An 18,961-nucleotide genomic window follows, 5' to 3' on the forward strand; every position below is an offset into this window, starting at 1 on the left:
TCTTACGTTTTTACCATTTGCTTACACACAATTTTACTGTGTGTCTTTTTTTCAAAAGGATTTACACACTTTTCCAAACACCACATTCAATTTTCTTAGTTTTTTCGATTTGCTTACACACAATTTGACTAACTGTGTGTCTTTTTTTCAAAAGGATTTACACACTTTTCCAAACACCACATTACATTTTCTTACAGTTTTTTTCCATTTGCTTACACACAATTTGACTAACTGTGTCTTTTTTCAAAAGGATTTACACACTTTTCCAAACACCACATTCAATTTTTTTTCAGGTTTTTTCCATTTGCTTACACACAAATTTACTAACTGTGTGTCTTTTTACAAAAGGATTTACACACATTTCCAAACACCACATTTGATTTTCTTACGTTTTTACTATTTGCGTACACACAATTTGACTAACTGTCTTTTTTTCAAAAGGATTTACACACTTTTCCAAACACCACATTCAATTTTCTTACAGTTTTTTTTCCCATTTGACACAAAATGTTACTAACCGTGTGTCTTTTTTTCAAAAGGATTTACACACACAATTTGACACACAGTTAGTCAAATTGTGTGTAAGCAAATGGAAAAAACTGTAAGAAAATTGAATATGGTGTTTGGAAAAGTGTGTCAATCCTTTTGAAAAAAAGACAGACAGTCAGTCAAATTGTGTGTACGCAAATGGAAAAAACTGTAAGAAAATGGAATGTGGTGTTTGGAAAAGTGTGTAAATCCTTTTGAAAAAAAGACACAGTTACTAAATTTGTGTGTAAGCAAATGGAAAAACTGTAAGAAAATTGAATGTGGTGTTTGGAAAAGTGTGTAAATCCTTTTGAAAAAAAGACACACAGTTAGTCAAATTGTGTGTAAGCAAATGGAAAAAAACTGTAAGAAAATTGAATGTGGTGTTTGGGAAAAGTGTGTAAATCCTTTTGAAAAAAAGACACCGTTAGTCAAATTGTGTGTACGCAAATGGAAAAAACTGTAAGAAAATTGAATATGGTGTTTGGAAAAGTGTGTAAATACTTTGAAAAAAAGACACACAGTTAGTCAAATTGTGTGTAAGCAAATGGAAAAAACTGTAAGAAAATGGAATGTGGTGTTTGGAAAAGTGTGTAAATCCTTTTGAAAAAAAGACACACAGTTACAAAATTTGTGTGTAAGCAAATGGAAAAACTGTAAGAAAATTGAATGTGGTGTTTGGAAAAGTGTGTAAATCCTTTTGAAAAAAAGACACAGTTAGTCAAATTGTGTGTAAGCAAATGGAAAAAACTGTAAGAAAATTGAATGTGGTGTTTGGGAAAAGTGTGTAAATCCTTTTGAAAAAAAGACACCGTTAGTCATATTGTGTGTAAGCAAATGGAAAAACTGTAAGAAAATTTAATGTGGTGTTTGGAAAAGTGTGTAAATCCTTTTGAAAAAAAGACACACAGTTAGTCAAATTGTGTGTGCGCAAATGGAAAAAACTGTAAGAAAATTGAATGTGGTGTTTGGAAAAGTGTGTAAATCCTTTTGAAAAAAAGACACACAGTTAGTCAAATTGTGTGTAAGCAAATGGAAAAAACTGTAAGAAAATTGAATGTGGTGTTTGGGAAAAGTGTGTAAATCCTTTTGAAAAAAAGACACCGTTAGTCAAATTGTGTGTACGCAAATGGAAAAAACTGTAAGAAAATTAAATATGGTGTTTGGAAAAGTGTGTAAATACTTTGAAAAAAAGACACACAGTTAGTCAAATTGTGTGTGCGCAAATGGAAAAAACTGTAAGAAAATGGAATGTGGTGTTTGGAAAAGTGTGTAAATCCTTTTGAAAAAAAGACACACAGTTAGTCAAATTGTGTGTGCGCAAATGGAAAAAACTGTAAGAAAATGGAATGTGCTGAACATTTTTAGAAAAAAAAAGTGTAGATAAAGATGTGTGTATCACAATCCTAGTGTGTTGCAAAGTGTTGAAAATGGGAGTATCACCATCACTATGTAAAAGCGCTTGGAGTCACTGGAGAAAAGCGCTATATAAATATAATTCACTTCACTTCACATTATCTGTGTGCAAGATGTGTAATATTTTGCAAAAAGTGTGAAGCAGAGTCTATGCCTAATATTAGGCACAGGTTTTGTTTACTGTGTGTAAAATCTGGTGTGTAAGCAATTGGAAAAAACTGCAATGCCGCACTGAGTCCACCAGAGGGCGGCAATGCAACGTACATTTGTATACAATTGGAGGCTTTTTTTTCTTTTTTTTTTAAGTTGATGCCTGCTATTAATAGAGAAGTCCACAAACACACACATATCTAATACAAGAGTTTATAATTATAGTCTTGAATAACTCGGGTGTACCTAATGGAGTGTCCAGCTGATTAGTGATTGCCATCCACACATAAACAGTATCTAGGTTATAATCTTCACCAGATGGTGTTTTCCTCATCCTTTTTTATTTCTTCCTTGTCCTTTTCACACTTGGACGCTGGAAGCTGTCAGTGCTGCTTTATTTGGGACCTTTTCTTAAAGGGACAGTACACGCCTCACAATGACAAGATTGGCGTGTTATTTCCCCACTTATTGCCTCATATTGGCATTTGTCTGCCGCAAACGACGGGAGATGCGGAATAAATTGGGGCCTGATTGGCTTTGCGGCGAGGACGTCCCGGGTTAGAAGGACGCCTTCTTGTTACGGGAGAAGGACGTCCTTCATTGTGACAATTTACTTCTTCTGGCTCATCCAGGGGCCTAATTTGTGGCGTCGGGGAGCGCCTCTTCGCACGCCACCCGCAGGGGGTCCGCTTAAATACACTTGGCCGGATAGTGAGCCGCCAAAAAGGGAGCGCCCGTGTCAGAAGATTGTTAGTAGACGACAGACAAGAAGATTGTTAGTAGACGACAGACAAGAAGATTGTTAGTAGACGACAGACGAGCAACAACCTGACATCGATTGTTATTGCACGACAGACAAGCTGACATTTGCAGAGACAGGAAGAAAGTGCTTGATTAAACGTTCACATCCTCCACTGGTCAAGAAATAAATGAGGAATAATGACAGTCAGCATTTGTTTGTGTTGGTCAATGAGAGATGATTATCACACTCCAACATTACTTTTGTTCCACCTACTTTTGTTCCTTACTTTTGTTCCACTTACTTTTGTTCCTTACTACCTAGGTGGCTTAATTTTGTTTTACGTACTTTTGTTCGTTACTCCCTAGGTGGCTTACTTTTGTTCCACTTACTTTTGTTCCTTACTACCAACATGGCTTACTTTTGTTTCACTTACCTTTGTTCCACTTACTTTTGTTCCTTACTACCTTTGTGGCTTATTTTTGTTCCACTTGTGTTCCTTACTACCTTTGACTTTTGTTCCTTACTTTTGTTCCACTTACTTTTGTTCCTTACTACCTAGGTGGGCTACTTTTGTTTCACTTACTTTTGTTTCACATACTTGTGTTCCACTTATGTTTGTTCCTGACTACCTTTGTGGCTTACTTTTGTTCCACTTGTGTTCCTTACTACTTTTGACTTTTGTTCCAATTAATTTTGTTCCTTACTACCTTTGTGGATGACTTTTGTTCCACTTACTTTTGTTCCACTTACTTTTGTTCCTTACTACCTTTGTGGCTTATTTTTGTTCCACTTGTGTTCCTTACTACCTTTGACTTTTGTTCCTTACTTTTGTTCCACTTACTTTTGTTCCTTACTACCTAGGTGGGCTACTTTTGTTTCACTTACTTTTATTTCACATACTTGTGTTCCACTTATGTTTGTTCCTGACTACCTTTGTGGCTTACTTTTGTTCCACTTGTGTTCCTTACTACTTTTGACTTTTGTTCCAATTAATTTTGTTCCTTACTACCTTTGTGGATGACTTTTGTTCCACTTACTTTTGTTCCAATTACTTTTGTTCTCTACTGCCTATGTGATTTACTTGTGTTCCTTACTACTTAGGTGGCTTACTTTTGTTTCACTTACTTTTGTTCCACTTACTTTTGTTCTTGACTACCTTTGTGGCTTACTTTTGTTCCACTTGTGTTCCTTACTACCTTTGACTTGTGTTCCTTACTTTTGTTCCACTTACTTTTGTTCCTTACTGCCTATGTGGTTTACTTTTTTCCTTACTACCTTTGTGGATTACTTTTGTTCCACTTACTTTTGTTCCTTACTACCTTTGTGGATGAATTTTGTTCCACTTACTTTTGTTCCAATTACTTTTGTTCCTTACTGCCTATGTGGTTTACTTTTGTTCCTTACTACCTTTGTGGCTTACTTTTGTTCCACTTACGTTTGTTCCTTACTGCCTATGTGGTTTACTTTTGTTCCTTACTACCTTTGTGGCTTACTTTTGTTCCACTTACATTTGTTCCTTACTGCCTATGTGTGCTTACTTTTATTCCACTTACTTTGTTCTTTACTACCTTTGTGGCTTACTTTTGTTCAACACTGCCTATATGGCTTACTTTTGTTCCACTTTCTTTTCTTCCTTACTACTTTTGTGGCTTAATTTTGTTCCACTTACTTTTCTTCCTTACTACCTTTGTGGATTACTTTTGTTCCATTTACGAGTGTTCCTTACTGCCTATGTGGTTTACTTTTGTTCCACTTACGTTTGTTCTTTACTACCTTTGTGACTTACTTTTTTTCCACTTATTTGTGTTCTTTAATATCTTTGTGGCTCACTTTTGTTTCACTTACTTGTGTTTCTTACTACCTTTGTGGCCTACTTTTGTCCCACTTACTTTTGTTCCTTACTACCTTTGTGGCTTAGTTTTGTTCCACTTATTTTTGTTCCTTACTTTTGTTCCACCCACTTTTGTTCTTCAATACTTTTGTGGCTTACTTTTGAACCACTTATGTTTGTTCCTTATGCCTATGTGGCTTACTTTTGTTCCTTACTACCTTTGTAGCTTACTTTTGTTCTACTTACTTTTGTTCCGCACTGCCTATGTGGCTTACTTTTGTTCCACTTTCTTTTCTTCCTTACTACCTTTGTGGCTCACCTTTTGTTCCACTTGCATTTGTTCCTTACTGCCTATGTGGCTTACTTTTGTTCCACACTGCCTATGTGGCTTACTTTTGTTCCACTTACTTTTGTTCCGCACTGCCTATGTGGCTTACTTTTGTTCCACTTTCTTTTCTTCCTTACTACTTTTGTGGCTCACTTTTTGTTCCACTTACGTTTGTTCCTTACTGCCTATGTGGCTTACATTTGTTCCACTTACTTTTGTTCCTTACTACCTTTGTGGCTTAGTTTTGTTCCACTTATTTTTGTTCCTTACTTTTGTTCCACCCACTTTTGTTCTTTAATACTTTTGTGGCTTAATTTTGATCCACTTATGTTTGTTCCTTACTGCATATGTGTCTTACTTTTGTTCCTTACTACCTTTGTTGCTTACTTTTGTTCTACTTACTTTTGTTCCGCACTGCCTATGTGGCTTACTTTTGTTCCACTTTCTTTTCTTCCTTACTACCTTTGTGGCTCACCTTTTGTTCCAACTTCCGTTTGTTTCTTACTGCCTATGTGGCTTCCTTTTGTTCCACCCACTATTGTTCTTTAATACCTTTGTGGCTTACTTTTGATCCACTTATTTTTGATCCTTACTGCCCATGTGGCTTACTTTTGTTCCACTTACTTTTGTTCTTTACTACTTTTGTGGCTTACTTTTGTTCCTTACTACCTTTGTGGCTTACTTTAGTTCCACTTACTCTTGTTCCTCACTGCCTATGTGGCTTACTTTATGTTCCACTTTCTTTTCTTCCTTACTAATTTTGTGGCTCACTTTTTGTTCCACTTACGTTTGTTCCTTACTGCCTATGTGGCTTACTTTTGTTCCACTTACTTTTTTTCCTTAGTGGTTATGTGGCTTACTTTTGTTCCACTTACTTTAGTTCCACACTGCCTATGTGGCTTACTTTTGTTCCACTTACTTTAGTTCCACACTGCCTATGTGGCTTACTTTTGTTCCACTTACTTTTGTTCCGCACTGCCTATGTGGCTTACTTTTGTTCCACTTTCTTTTCTTCCTTACTACTTTTGTGGCTCACTTTTTGTTACACTTACATTTGTTCCTTACTGCCTATGTGGCTTACTTTTGTTCCACCCACTTTTGTTCTTTAATACCTTTGTGGCTTACTTTTGATCCACTTACTTTTGTTCCTTACTGCCCATGTGGCTTACTTTTGTTCCACTTACTTTTGTTCCACTTACTTTTTTCCCTTACTTTTGTTCCACTTACTTTTGTTCCTCACTGCCTATGTGGCTTACTTTATGTTCCACTTTCTTTTCTTCCTTACTAATTTTGTGGCTCACTTTTTGTTCCACTTACGTTTGTTCCTTACTGCCTATGTGGCTTACTTTTGTTCCACTTACTTTTTTTCCTTAGTGGTTATGTGGCTTACTTTTGTTCCACTTACCTTAGTTCCACACTGCCTATGTGGCTTACTTTTGTTCCACTTACTTTAGTTCCACACTGCCTATGTGGCTTACTTTTGTTCCACTTACTTTTGTTCCGCACTGCCTATGTGGCTTACTTTTGTTCCACTTTCTTTTCTTCCTTACTACTTTTGTGGCTCACTTTTTGTTACACTTACGTTTGTTCCTTACTGCCTATGTGGCTTACTTTTGTTCCACCCACTTTTGTTCTTTAATACCTTTGTGGCTTACTTTTGATCCACTTACTTTTGTTCCTTACTGCCCATGTGGCTTAATTTTGTTCCACTTACTTTTGTTCCACTTACTTTTTTCCCCTTACTTTTGTTCCACTTACTTTTGTTCCTCACTGCCTATGTGGCTTACTTTATGTTCCACTTTCTTTTCTTCCTTACTAATTTTGTGGCTCACTTTTTGTTCCACTTACGTTTGTTCCTTACTGCCTATGTGGCTTACTTTTGTTCCACTGACTTTTTTTCCTTAGTGGCTATGTGGCTTACTTTTGTTCCACTTACTTTAGTTCCACACTGCCTATGGGGCTTACTTTTGTTCCACTTACTTTAGTTCCACACTGCCTATGTGGCTTACTTTTGTTCCACTTAATTTTGTTCCGCATTGCCTATGTGGCTTACTTTTGTTCCACTTTCTTTTCTTCCTTACTACCTTTGTGGCTCACCTTTTGTTCCACTTACGTTTGTTCCTTACTGCCTATGTGGCTTACTTTTGTTCCACCCACTTTTGTTCTTTAATACTTTTGTGGCTTACTTTTGATCCACTTACTTTTGTTCCTTACTGCCCATGTGGCTTACTTTTGTTCCACTTACTTTTTTTCCTTACTTTTGTTACACGTACTTTTGTCCCTTACTGCCTATGTGGCTTACTTTTGTTCCACTTACTTATGTTCTTTACTACTTCTGTGGCTTACTTTTGTTCCTTACTACCTTTGTGGCTTACTTTAATTCCACTTACTTTTGTTCCTCACTGCCTATGTGGCTTACTTTTGTTCCACTTACTTTTGTTCCACTTACTTTTTTTCCTTACTTTTGTTACACTTACTTTTGTCCCTTACTGCCTATGTGGCTTACTTTTGTTCCACTTACTTTTGTTCTTTACTACTTTTGTGGCTTACTTTTGTTCCTTACTACCTTTGTGGCTTACTTTATGTTCCACTTTCTTTTCTTCCTTACCTTTGTGGCTCACTTTTGTTCCACTGACGTTTGTTCCTTACTTTCTATGCGGCTCACTTTTTGTTCCACTGACGTTTGTTCCTTACTGCCTTTGTGGTTTACTTTTGTTCCACTTACTTTTGTTCCTTAGTGCTTATGTGGCTTACTTTTGTTCCACTTACTTTTGTTCCTTAGTGCTTATGTGGCTTACTTTTGTTCCACTTACTTATATATATATATATATATATATATATATATATATATATATATATATATATATATATATATATATATATATATATATATATATATATATATATATATATATATATATATATATATATATATATATATATATATATATATATCCTCTTCCCCTGAACATTGTCATCTTTACACTGTAGCAAGTAAGCAAATGACCTTTCAAATGTTATTTTACAAAGATCATTCCTGGCACAGATGCCTTCCCTGGGCACTAATGTGGTTGCTCACTAGCTCCGGTACTAGCTTGGCATTAAAGCTCTCCCATGAAATAAACCAGCGGGCATCCATCCGAGCGCGTGGCATCCATCCGTGTGCACGATGCGAGGCCAACAAAGAAGGCTGGTTAAAGCCGGAGGCTAATTCTTCCTGCACTTTATAACCGCGCTGAACCCAGACCGAGGTCACAAAAGCCGAGGCGGAGATGATGTTTAATCCATTTTCCTTATACACAATTAACCTCTCAGAAACGGAATTTCTTTCTTTTTTTGTGGAAAAAACCCAAACCTCATTAGTTGCATATGCAAAAAAAAAAAAAAAAAAAAAAAAAAAAAAAAAAAATCATATGAGTAATGTACTGTATAGCTTTATGCAAACAGCAGCGAGAGATTTTTAATATTTAAAATAAAGCATGATGAAATTGACTCCACACGCGACCTCTCGGCCTCATTTAAACAGCTCTTATAAATAATGGAGCTATAGGGGGGGGGGGGGGGTCCATAATGATGTAATTTACACATAAGACACACGCTGATACAAGCCACTCATTATTCAAATGTATGCTATGGATTTAAATATCATGAATAAAGTTACATATTGATTCAAATCAATGTCAGGGATCTTTAATAATGTTTAAAATTTGCATGAAGATTTCTTGTTTGGAGTCACGGGCTTCTGCAAAAAAAAAGCGCGTGTTTTTTTTTGTTTTTTTTTTACTGTAAAAACACTCATTACCTAAATTTAAAAAACCCCGAGCACATTCCCAAAGCTCATCATGTGAGCATGAAAAATAGCGATAATGATATATAATCTGGTATTCTTGGTGGTTTACGTGCTATGGCTGTTTATGCTAATCCCGCCTGAATCTACCTCAAGGCCACTCCACAACCACTTTCCTGGTAAAGTACCAGCGTGTCCACACCTTTTTTTTTTTTTTTTTGCATAAGCAAAGAAAAAGGAGCTGTTTTCGGTGCTATTTCACAGAAAAAATGGAGTAAACGCGTGCAAAGTTTTTGTTGCACCACGATTGAAAAAAAAAACAAAATAAATAAATCCTGGTGCAAATCCTGATTAGAAGGCTAAAGGTGCAGTGATCCGAGGGTTTTATGGACTACTAAGTATGTTGAGTCAAATTGCATCTAATCACAGCGACGACGTCATCCCTTCATTACGTGGTTACAGCGCTCTGCCCTTTTATCACGGCGTGCAATAAAAACCGTTCACGCTGAGGTCGTAATCGGCAAACACTTGAACCGAAAAGTTAATTCCGCTCCAGCCGTGTAGAAAATTCACCGGGTGATTTTTTAAAAAATTTTTTAGCGGGTGTAGCACGCGGCGCTAATGAGAGCCGCCATTAAAAAGAATTACCGCAAAATCGGATATGATCCAATGTGAAAGGATAATTAAATACGAGCCAATAGTTATACGGTGCTCGGAGTTTGCGGCGGCACTTGCAGTCGAGTAAGTGACTTGTGGCAGATTACCCGACACATGAAACGTGACGAATTATTCACTTCAGTCTTAAATATCATAAAACGTATTTTGTGGCAATTGTGACTTTGTTATGTAGAGAGGTGCTTTCCATCATTTTCAGCAGACTGCATTGAACAATTCCTTCTACTCGTGCGAGATCCACCCAGGAATGGGGGCCATATGCCTACTGTACATTACTAAATCATAATGATAGTTTTGTTAATACTAAGCAATTTCCTTACTCTACCTATTATCCCCAGCAGGCCTAAAGACGTTGATATAACGTTGATTATACGTACGTGTCCTTTGAAACTGACTTTGAAACAACGCTGCAAAATAGTTGTATTTGTAAATTGAGACGACGTTGATGTCTAACGTTGGATCCGCGTTTTTGGTTGGGAAATGACCAAAATTCAATGGTCAAATCAACGTCCGAACATAACATTGATTGAACGTCCTCAAAAAGCATGTTGTTTCAACGTTGTATTTGTGTTGTAGAATATTGGTTGGGAAATTACCAGAATTCAAGGTTAAAAACAACGTCACAACCAAACATTGATTAAACGTCGTCAAAAAGCATGTTGATTCAACGTTGTGTTTGAGTAGTAGAATATTGGTTGGAAAATGACCAAATTTCAATGGTCAAACCAACGTCAGAACCCAACATTGATTAAACATTGTCAAAAAGCATGTTGGTTCAACGTTGTGTTTGTATTGTAGAATATTGATTGGTCTCCATAAGGGACAAGCAGTAGAAAATGGATGGATTATCGGGTGACCAAAATTCAATGTTAAAATCAACGTCAAAACCTAACATTGATTAAACGTTGTGAAAAAGCATGTTGTTTCAACGTTGTATTTGTGTTGTAGAGTATTGGTTGGAAAATGACCAAAATTCAATGGTCAAATCAACGTCAGAACCCAACATTGATTAAACGTTGTCAAAAAGAATGTTGTTTCAACGTTGTGTTTGTTTTGTAGAATATTGGTTGGTCCCCATAAGGGACAAGGGGTAGAAAATGGATGGATTATCGGGTGACCAAAATTCAATGGTCAAATCAACGTCAGAACCCAACATTGATTAAACGTTGACAGAAAGGATGTTGTTTCAACGTTGTATTTGTGTTGTAGAATATTGGTTGGGAAATGACCAAAATTCAATGGTCAAATCAACGTCAGAACCCAACATTGTTTAAACGTTGTCAAAAAGCATGTTGTTTCAACGTTGTATTTGTGTTGTAGAATATTGGTTAGGAAATGACCAAAATTCAAGGTTAAAAACAACGTCACAACCAAAAATTGATTAAACGTCGCCAAAAAGCATGTTGTTTCAACGTAGTATTTGTGTTGTAGAATATTGGTTGGGAAATGACCAAATTTCAATGGTCAAGTCAACGTCAGAACCAAACATTGATTAAACGTTGTGAAAAAGCATGTTGTTTCAACGTTGTATTTGTGTTGTGGAATATGGGTTGATATATGACCAAAATTCAATGGTCAAATCAACGTCAGAACCCAACATTGATTAAACGTCGTCAAAAAGCATGTTGTTTCAATGTTACGTTTGAGTTGCTCAACAACAGGACCTACTTCAACACGTTCTCTGAGATTGAGTTAAACTTGGGGTTTGTCTATTTTCTTTCAATTAGCTTCATTAACATTACGTTATCCACGTTGTTGGTTGGAAAATGACCAAAATTCAATGTTAAAAAAACCTCACAACCCAACATTGACTAAACGTCGTCAAAAAAGATGTTGTTTCAACGTTATATTTGTGTTGTGGAATATTGGTTGGGAAATGACCAAAATTCGATGTTAAAAACGTCACAACCTGACATTGATTAAACGTCATCAAAAAGCATGTTGTTTCAACGTTGTATTTGTGTTGTGGAATATTGGTTAGGAAATGACCAAAATTCAATGGTCAAATCAACGTCAATACCCAAAATTGATTAAATGTCGTCAAAAAGTATGTTGTTTCAACGTTATGTTTGTGTGGTAGAATATTGGTTGGGAAATGACCAAATTTCAATGGTCAAATCAACGTCACAACCTGACATTGAATAAACGTCGTCAAAAAGTTGTTTTGGCTTTGTTATTAAATCCAAAGTTGATCCGTTCCCTCCTTGTTATGTCTTAGTTCGTGGCCATTATGTTCTGTATTCAACAAATAGTTTTCAACACTGAAAAAGTGTGTTATTTTTGTTGTGCTACGGCGCCATCTTTTGGACGAGTTGAACCGTTTCGTCGACTATTCGTTTATGGCGTTTCTGCTCGAAAGGAATCTTCATTCGTCACTCCAAGCAAGGTTTGTAAGTTTTACAATATAACTAAAACAATTCATACTTACTAAACCGTTCCATGTGTGATGTATGTGGGAGTGTTTTCATGCATATTTCTATGTGTTATCGTAATGTAATCAAGCTAGCGTCGTTAGCATTAGCAAATATGCTAACACGTTTACAAGTGTCTTTGTTAGTGTTAACTTACAATGGCATTCTTTTTGTATTGTTTCAGTTTCGTAAACTCTTGAAATTGAGTCCGTTTAGCTGATTTGGAGAGCTAGCGTCCGCAGCTAGTGGGTCCATGGCGATGACTTCTGTTTTGTTTGGAAAGTTTGGAAACAATTAAGGTATGTAAATAAACATTTATAAAATATTTCGTACTGTTATATGTAAGCGGCTTATAGTCCAGTGCGGCTAATATATGTAAAAACATTTATTTCTTCTAAAATTTGGTGGGTGCGGCTTAAATATAGCCCGGAAAATACTGTACAAACTTTTCTCTTCACAAACCTGTTCAAGAACTATCAAGTACATCAAGGTTCCAGTGGATTCCAGAGGATGAAGTGCACAAATTAGCATTAAAGCTACAAAGAAAACAATGAAAACGATGCTGGATGATACCAACCACTGACCTTACATTACTCAACGTTCCCATTGAAAGTTTTACAATATAACTAAAACAATTCATACTTACTAAACCGTTCTATGTGTGATGTATGTGGGAGTGTTTTCATGCATATTTCTACGTGCTATCGTAATGTAATTAAGCTAGCGTGGTTAGCATTAGTAAATATGCTAACACGTTTACAAGTGTCTCTGTTAGTGTTAACTTACAATGGCATTCTTTTTATGCTTTTTCAGTTTCGTAAACTCTTGAAATTGAGTCTGTTTAGCTTATTTAGAGAGCTAGTTTCCACCGCTAGTGGGTTCATGACGATGACTTCTGTTTTGTTTGATCAGCCGTTTAACTGCCGTGTGACAGGCAAAGTTTGGAAACAATTAAGGTATGATACCGACCAATGTTACTCAACGTTCCCATTGAAAGTTTTACAATATAACTACCACAATTCATACTTACTAAACCGTTCCATGTGTGATGTATGTGGGAGTGTTTTCATGCATATTTCTACGTGCTATCGTAATGTAATTAAGCTAGCGTGGTTAGCATTAGCAAATTTACAAGTGTCTTTGTTAGTGTTAACTTACAATGGCATTCTTATTGTATTGTTTCAGTTTCGTAAACTCTTGAAATTGAGTCTGTTTAGCTGATTTGGAGAGCTAGTTTCCACAGCTAGTGGGTCCGTGACGATGACTTCTGTTTTGTTTGATCAGCCGTTTTACTGCAGTGTGACAGGCAAAGTTTGGAAACAATTAACGTATGTAAATAAACATTTACAAAATATTTCGTACCGTTATATGTATGCCGCTTATAGTCCATTGCAGCTAATTTATGTACAAATATGTATTTCTTCTAAAATTTGATGGGTGCGGCTTAAATACCGGTGTGCCCTATAGCCCGGGAAATACGGTACAAACTTTTCTATTCACAAACCTGTTCAAGAACTATCAAGTACATCAAGGTTCCAGTGGATTCCAGAGGATGAAGTGCACAAATTAGCATTACAGCTCCAAAGAAAACAATGAAAACGATGCTGGATGATACAAACCACTAACCTTACATTACTCAACGATCCCCTTGAAAGTTTTAAAATATAACTAAAACAATTCATACTTACTAAACCGTTCCGTGCATTCTTTTTGTATTGTTTCAGTTTCGTAAACTCTTGAAATTGAGTCTGTTTAGCTGATTTGGTGATGGAGCTTCCGCAGCTAGTGGGTCCATGACGATGACTTCTGTTTTGTTTGATCAGCCGTTTAACTGCCGTGTGACAGGCAACGTTCGGAAACAATTAAGGTATGTAAATGAACATTTACAAAATCTGTCGTACCGTTATATGTATGCGGCTTATAGTCCAGTGCGGCTAATATATGTAAAAATATTTATTTATTCTAAAAATTGGTGGGTGCGGCTTAAATACCGGTGTGCCCTATAGCCCGGAAAATACTGTACAAACTGTTCTACTCACAAACCCGTTCAAGAACTATCAAGTACATCAAGGTTCCAGTGGATTCCAGAGGATGAAGTGCACAAATTAGCATTACAGCTAGTAAGAAAACAAAGAAAACGATGCTGGATGATACAAACCACTAACCTTACATTACTCAACGATCCCATTGAAAGTTTTACAATATAACTAAAACAATTCATACTTACTAAACCGTTCCGTGCATTCTTTTTGTATTGTTTCAGTTTCGTAAACTCTTGAAATTGAGTCTGTTTAGCTGATTTGGAGAGCTAGCTTCCGCAGCTAGTGGGTCCATGACGATGACTTCTGTTTTGTTTGATCAGCCGTTTAACTGCCGTGTGACAGGCAAAGTTAGGAAACAATTAAGGTATGATACCGACCAATGTTACTCAACGTTCTCATTGAAAGTTTTACAATGTAACTACCACAATTCATACTTACTAAACCGTTCCATGTGTGATGTATGTGGGAGTGTTTTCATGCATATTTCTACGTGCTATCATAATGTAATTAAGCTAGCGTGGTTAGCATTAGTAAAACGTTTACAAGTGTCTTTGTTAGTGTTAACTTACAATGGCATTCTTTATATGCTGTTTCAGTTTCGTAAACTCTTGAAACTGAGTCTGTTTAGCTGATTTGGAGAGCTAGCGTCCGCAGCTAGTGGGTCCATGACGATGACCTCTGTTTTGTTTGATCAGCCGTTTAACTGCCATGTGACAGGCAACGTTCGGAAACAATTAAGGTATGTAAATGAAAATTTACAAAATCTGTCGTACCGTTATATGTATGCGGCTTATAGTCCAGTGCGGCTAATATATGTAAAAATATTTATTTATTCTAAAAATTGGTGGGTGCGGCTTAAATACCGGTGTGCCCTATAGCCCGGAAAATACTGTACAAACTGTTCTCTTCACAAACCTGTTCAAGAACTATCAAGTACATCAAGGTTCCAGTGGATTCCAGAGGATGAAGTGCACAAATTAGCATTACAGCTAGTAAGAAAACAATGAAAACGATGCTGGATGATACCAACCACTGACCTTACATTACTCAACGTGCCCATCTTTGGTTCTGTGGAGACTATTCTGTCGGATCGAACGCTTGCCTTCGTTCTAATTAGGAGCGTAAAAAAAAACGCAGCAGCATCACATTCCGCGCAAATCAATATCCTCTCAAAAGCCCGGCGCTGCCTCTACATGAAGAGCTTTTTTGTTCTCTTTTTCCAAGGCGAGCGAGAAGAAAGACAACACAATAACAGCACATGTCAGTGAAGTGCAGTCGAGAAGAAAACGAGGAGGTGAGATGTGAAGAGATCAATGTTTGGATTTTTGCTTCACAGATAACTACTGACATCTTTGGCTTGACTGTAGTTTGCTGCGTTTTACACAGCAGGGGGCGATTTCTGAACAAGGTTCCCTTTCAAAGTAAACTCAACAGAACATTACTTTGACTGCGTCTCTTTGCACTGGCCAATTAGTCAAAAAGGGTTAAAGAAAAAGAATACTTACACATCCAAAAGGAAGCCAGCACGATCTGGTATCAGAGGACGTCCATAGCAGCCGTGAGAGCCAAGAGATCCTTTAGTCACATCCTTTCGGAGGTGTCGGTACCGGATGAAGAGGGGTCCAGTAGGCGCTGGGTCACAACTTTAGAACGGGATCGAGGCACATCGAGTCATGGAGGAACCTGGAAGAACGAAACAAGTTCAAACTAATTCAAAACTAATATTAACAACTCAAAGATACATTTAAAAATAAGCTATTGGGGGCAAAAATCCATATCAATAAATAATGACGGACAAAAGAGGCCGAGTTTCCTTGACCAGGCACAAGACATTGATACAACGTTGATTATACGTCCTTTAAAACTGACTTTAAAACAATGTTGCAAAATAGTTGTGTTTGTAAATTGAGACAACGTTGGATCCAGGTTGTTGGTTGGGAAATAACCAACATTTCAATGGTCAAATCAACGTTGTTTCAACGTTGGATTTGTGTTGTAGAATATTAGTTAGGAAATGACCACAATTCAATGGTCAAATCAACATCAGAACCCAACATTGATTAAACGTTGTCAAAAAGCATGTTGTTTCAACGTTGTATTTGTGTTGTAGAATATTAGTTAGGAAATGACCACAATTCAATGGTCAAATCAACGTCAGAACCCAACATTGATTAAACGTTGTCAAAAAGCATGTTGTGTCAACGTTGTATTTGTGTTGTAGAATATTGGTTGGGAAATGACTAAAATTCAATGGTCAAATCAACGTCAGAACCCAACTTTGATTACATGTCGTCAAAAAGCATGTTGTTTCAACATTGCATTTGTGTTGTAGAATATTGTTTGGGAAATTACCAAAATTCAATGGTCAAATCAACATCAAAACCCAACATTGAATAAACGTTGTCAAAAAGCATTTTGTTTCAACGTTGTATTTGTGTTGTAAAATATTGGTTAGGAAATAAACAAAATTCAATGGTCAAATCAACGTCAGAAACTGACATTGAATAAACGTTGTCAAAAAAAATGTTGTTTCAACGTTGTATTTGTGTTGTAGAATATTGGTTGGGAAATGACCAAAATTCAATGGTCAAGTCAACATCAGAACCCAACATTGATTAAACGTTGTCAAAAAGCATGTTGTGTCAACGTTGTATTTGTGTTGTAGAATATTGGTTGGGAAATGACCAAAATTCAATGGTCAAATCAACGTCAGGACCCAATATTGATTAAACGTTGTCAAAAAGCATGTTGTTTCAACGTTGTATTTGTGTTGTTGAATATTGGTTGGGAAATGACTAAAATTCAATGGTCAAGTCAACATCAGAACCCAACATTGATTAAACGTTGTCAAAAAGCATGTTGTGTCAACGTTGTATTTGTGTTGTAGAATATTGTTTGGGAAATGACTAAAATTCAATGGTCAAATCAACGTCAGAACCCAACTTTGATTACATGTCGTCAAAAAGCATGTTGTTTCAACATTGCATTTGTGTTGTAGAATATTGTTTGGGAAATTACCAAAATTCAATGGTCAAATCAACATCAGAACCCAACATTGAATAAACGTTGTCAAAAAGCATGTTGTTTCAACGTTGTATTTGTGTTGTAAAATATTGGTTAGGAAATAAACAAAATTCAATGGTCAAAGCAATGTTAGAAACTGACATTGAATAAACGTTGTCAAAAATCATGTTGTGTCAACGTTGTATTTGTGTTGTAGAATATTGGTTGGGAAATGACCAAAATTCACTGTTAAAAACGTCACAACCTGACATCGATTAAACGTCGTCAAAAAGTATGTTGTTTCAACGTTGTATTTGTGTTGTTGAATATTGGTTGGGAAATGACCAAAATTCAATGTTCAAATCAACGTCAGAACCCAACATTGAATAAACGTTGTCAAAAAGCATGTTGTTTCAACGTTGTATTTGTGTTGTGGAATATTGGTTGGGAAATGACCAAAATTCAATGGTCAAATCAACGTCAGAACCCAACATTGAATAAACGTTGTCAAAAAGTATGTTGTTTCAACGTTGTATTTGTGTTGTTGAATATTGGTTGGGAAATGACCAAAATTCAATGGTCAAATCAACGTCAGGACCCAATATTGATTAAACGTTGTCAAAAAGCATGTTGTTTCAACGTTGTATTTGTGTTGTAGAATATTGGTTAGGAAATAAACAAAATTCAATGGTCAAGTCAACGTCAGAAACTGACATTGAATAAACGTTGTCAAAAAGCATGTTGTTTCAACATTGCATTTGTGTTGTAGAATATTGGTTGGGAAATGACCAAAATTCAATGGTGAAATCAACGTCACAACCTAACATTGATTACATGTCGTGAAAAAGTATGTTGTTTCAACATTGCATTTGTGTTGTAGAATATTGTTTGGGAAATTACCAAAATTCAATGGTCAAATCAACATCGGAACCCAACATTGAATAAACGTTGTCAAAAAGCATGTTGTTTCAACGTTGTATTCATGTTGTGGAATATTGTTTGGGAAATGACCAAAATTCAATGGTCAAATCAACGTCAGAACCCGATATTGAATAAACATCGTCAAAAAGCATGTTGTTTCAACGTTGTATTTGTGTTGTAGAATATTGGTTGGGAAATGACTAACATTCAATGGTCAAATCAACATCAGAACCCAACATTGATTAAAAATAAGTTTGAACACGTCTGTGCTAAAACGTCATCCCGACAAATTAAAAGCGTGGTTTTCCCACACGTGACTGCTCAGACACACAAATTGACACAAAGGCTTCAGTGTGATGGCGTTCCACTCCTTGCTCCATCGTTAGGGAGGAAGCCACGCCCCCTTTGAACAGCCTTCTCTGCCCTTTTCTTGTACTCTGACATCATGTTCCTCGTACAGTTCCATGTCGTAAATGTAGGGTCCAATATTATTTTTAACACTCCTCCAACGCCAACACAGGAAAAGGATCATTCGTGCTTTTATAGAGTGAACAGGAAGTGGACATAAAAATGAAGGGAGGGGTAAAAAAATCTGCAGAAAAACACTTTTCATAAATGGCGGCTGGGTTGCCGATACATCCCTCCTTGAGCATGTGTTAGAACACAGGTGTCAAACTCAAGGCCCGGGGGCCAGATGTGGCCCGCGACATCATTTTATGTGGCCCACAAACACCTGGAAATGACATGTGTCAATAAATATTGTCTCACTAAATGTCATGGATTTTTTTTCATTTTGAAATTACATACATTTTAAACTTCAATAGTATCCAATATTACAATAAATATTATAGTATGTTATCAAACTTTCCAAACAATATTTTGTCTTAATAAAAGTACTTAACTTTACAGCAAACTACCCATCAGCTCAATAAAAATGCCAATACATTTTACAGTGATCTCTACAGCATATTACTGTAAATAAAAAAATAGAAATGAAAAAAGTAAAATTATCTATTTGGAACGTGTAAAAGTATCTACCAGGAATGTGTAAAAGCATCTACCAGGAATGTGTAAAAGTGTCTACCAGGAACTACCAGTTTTTTGCATTAAAAATCTCCTGATTGAAT

General features: G+C 36.4%; 1 protein-coding gene across 1 annotated transcript in view; it reads right to left on the reverse strand.

Annotated features, from left to right (window-relative positions):
* LOC133657019 (receptor-type tyrosine-protein phosphatase epsilon-like) overlaps window positions 1-15,547 on the reverse strand; it is a 67,654-nt gene extending 52,107 nt beyond the window's left edge. The window contains exon 1 of the mRNA XM_062057898.1: window positions 15,416-15,547. The gene's annotated coding sequence lies outside the window, so the exon portion shown is untranslated. The remainder of the gene's footprint in view (window positions 1-15,415) is intronic.
* Between the last annotated feature and the right edge of the window lie 3,414 nt (window positions 15,548-18,961).

Source organism: Entelurus aequoreus, linkage group LG09 (genome assembly GCF_033978785.1).
Source record: "Entelurus aequoreus isolate RoL-2023_Sb linkage group LG09, RoL_Eaeq_v1.1, whole genome shotgun sequence".
NCBI classification, from domain to species: domain Eukaryota; kingdom Metazoa; phylum Chordata; class Actinopteri; order Syngnathiformes; family Syngnathidae; genus Entelurus; species Entelurus aequoreus.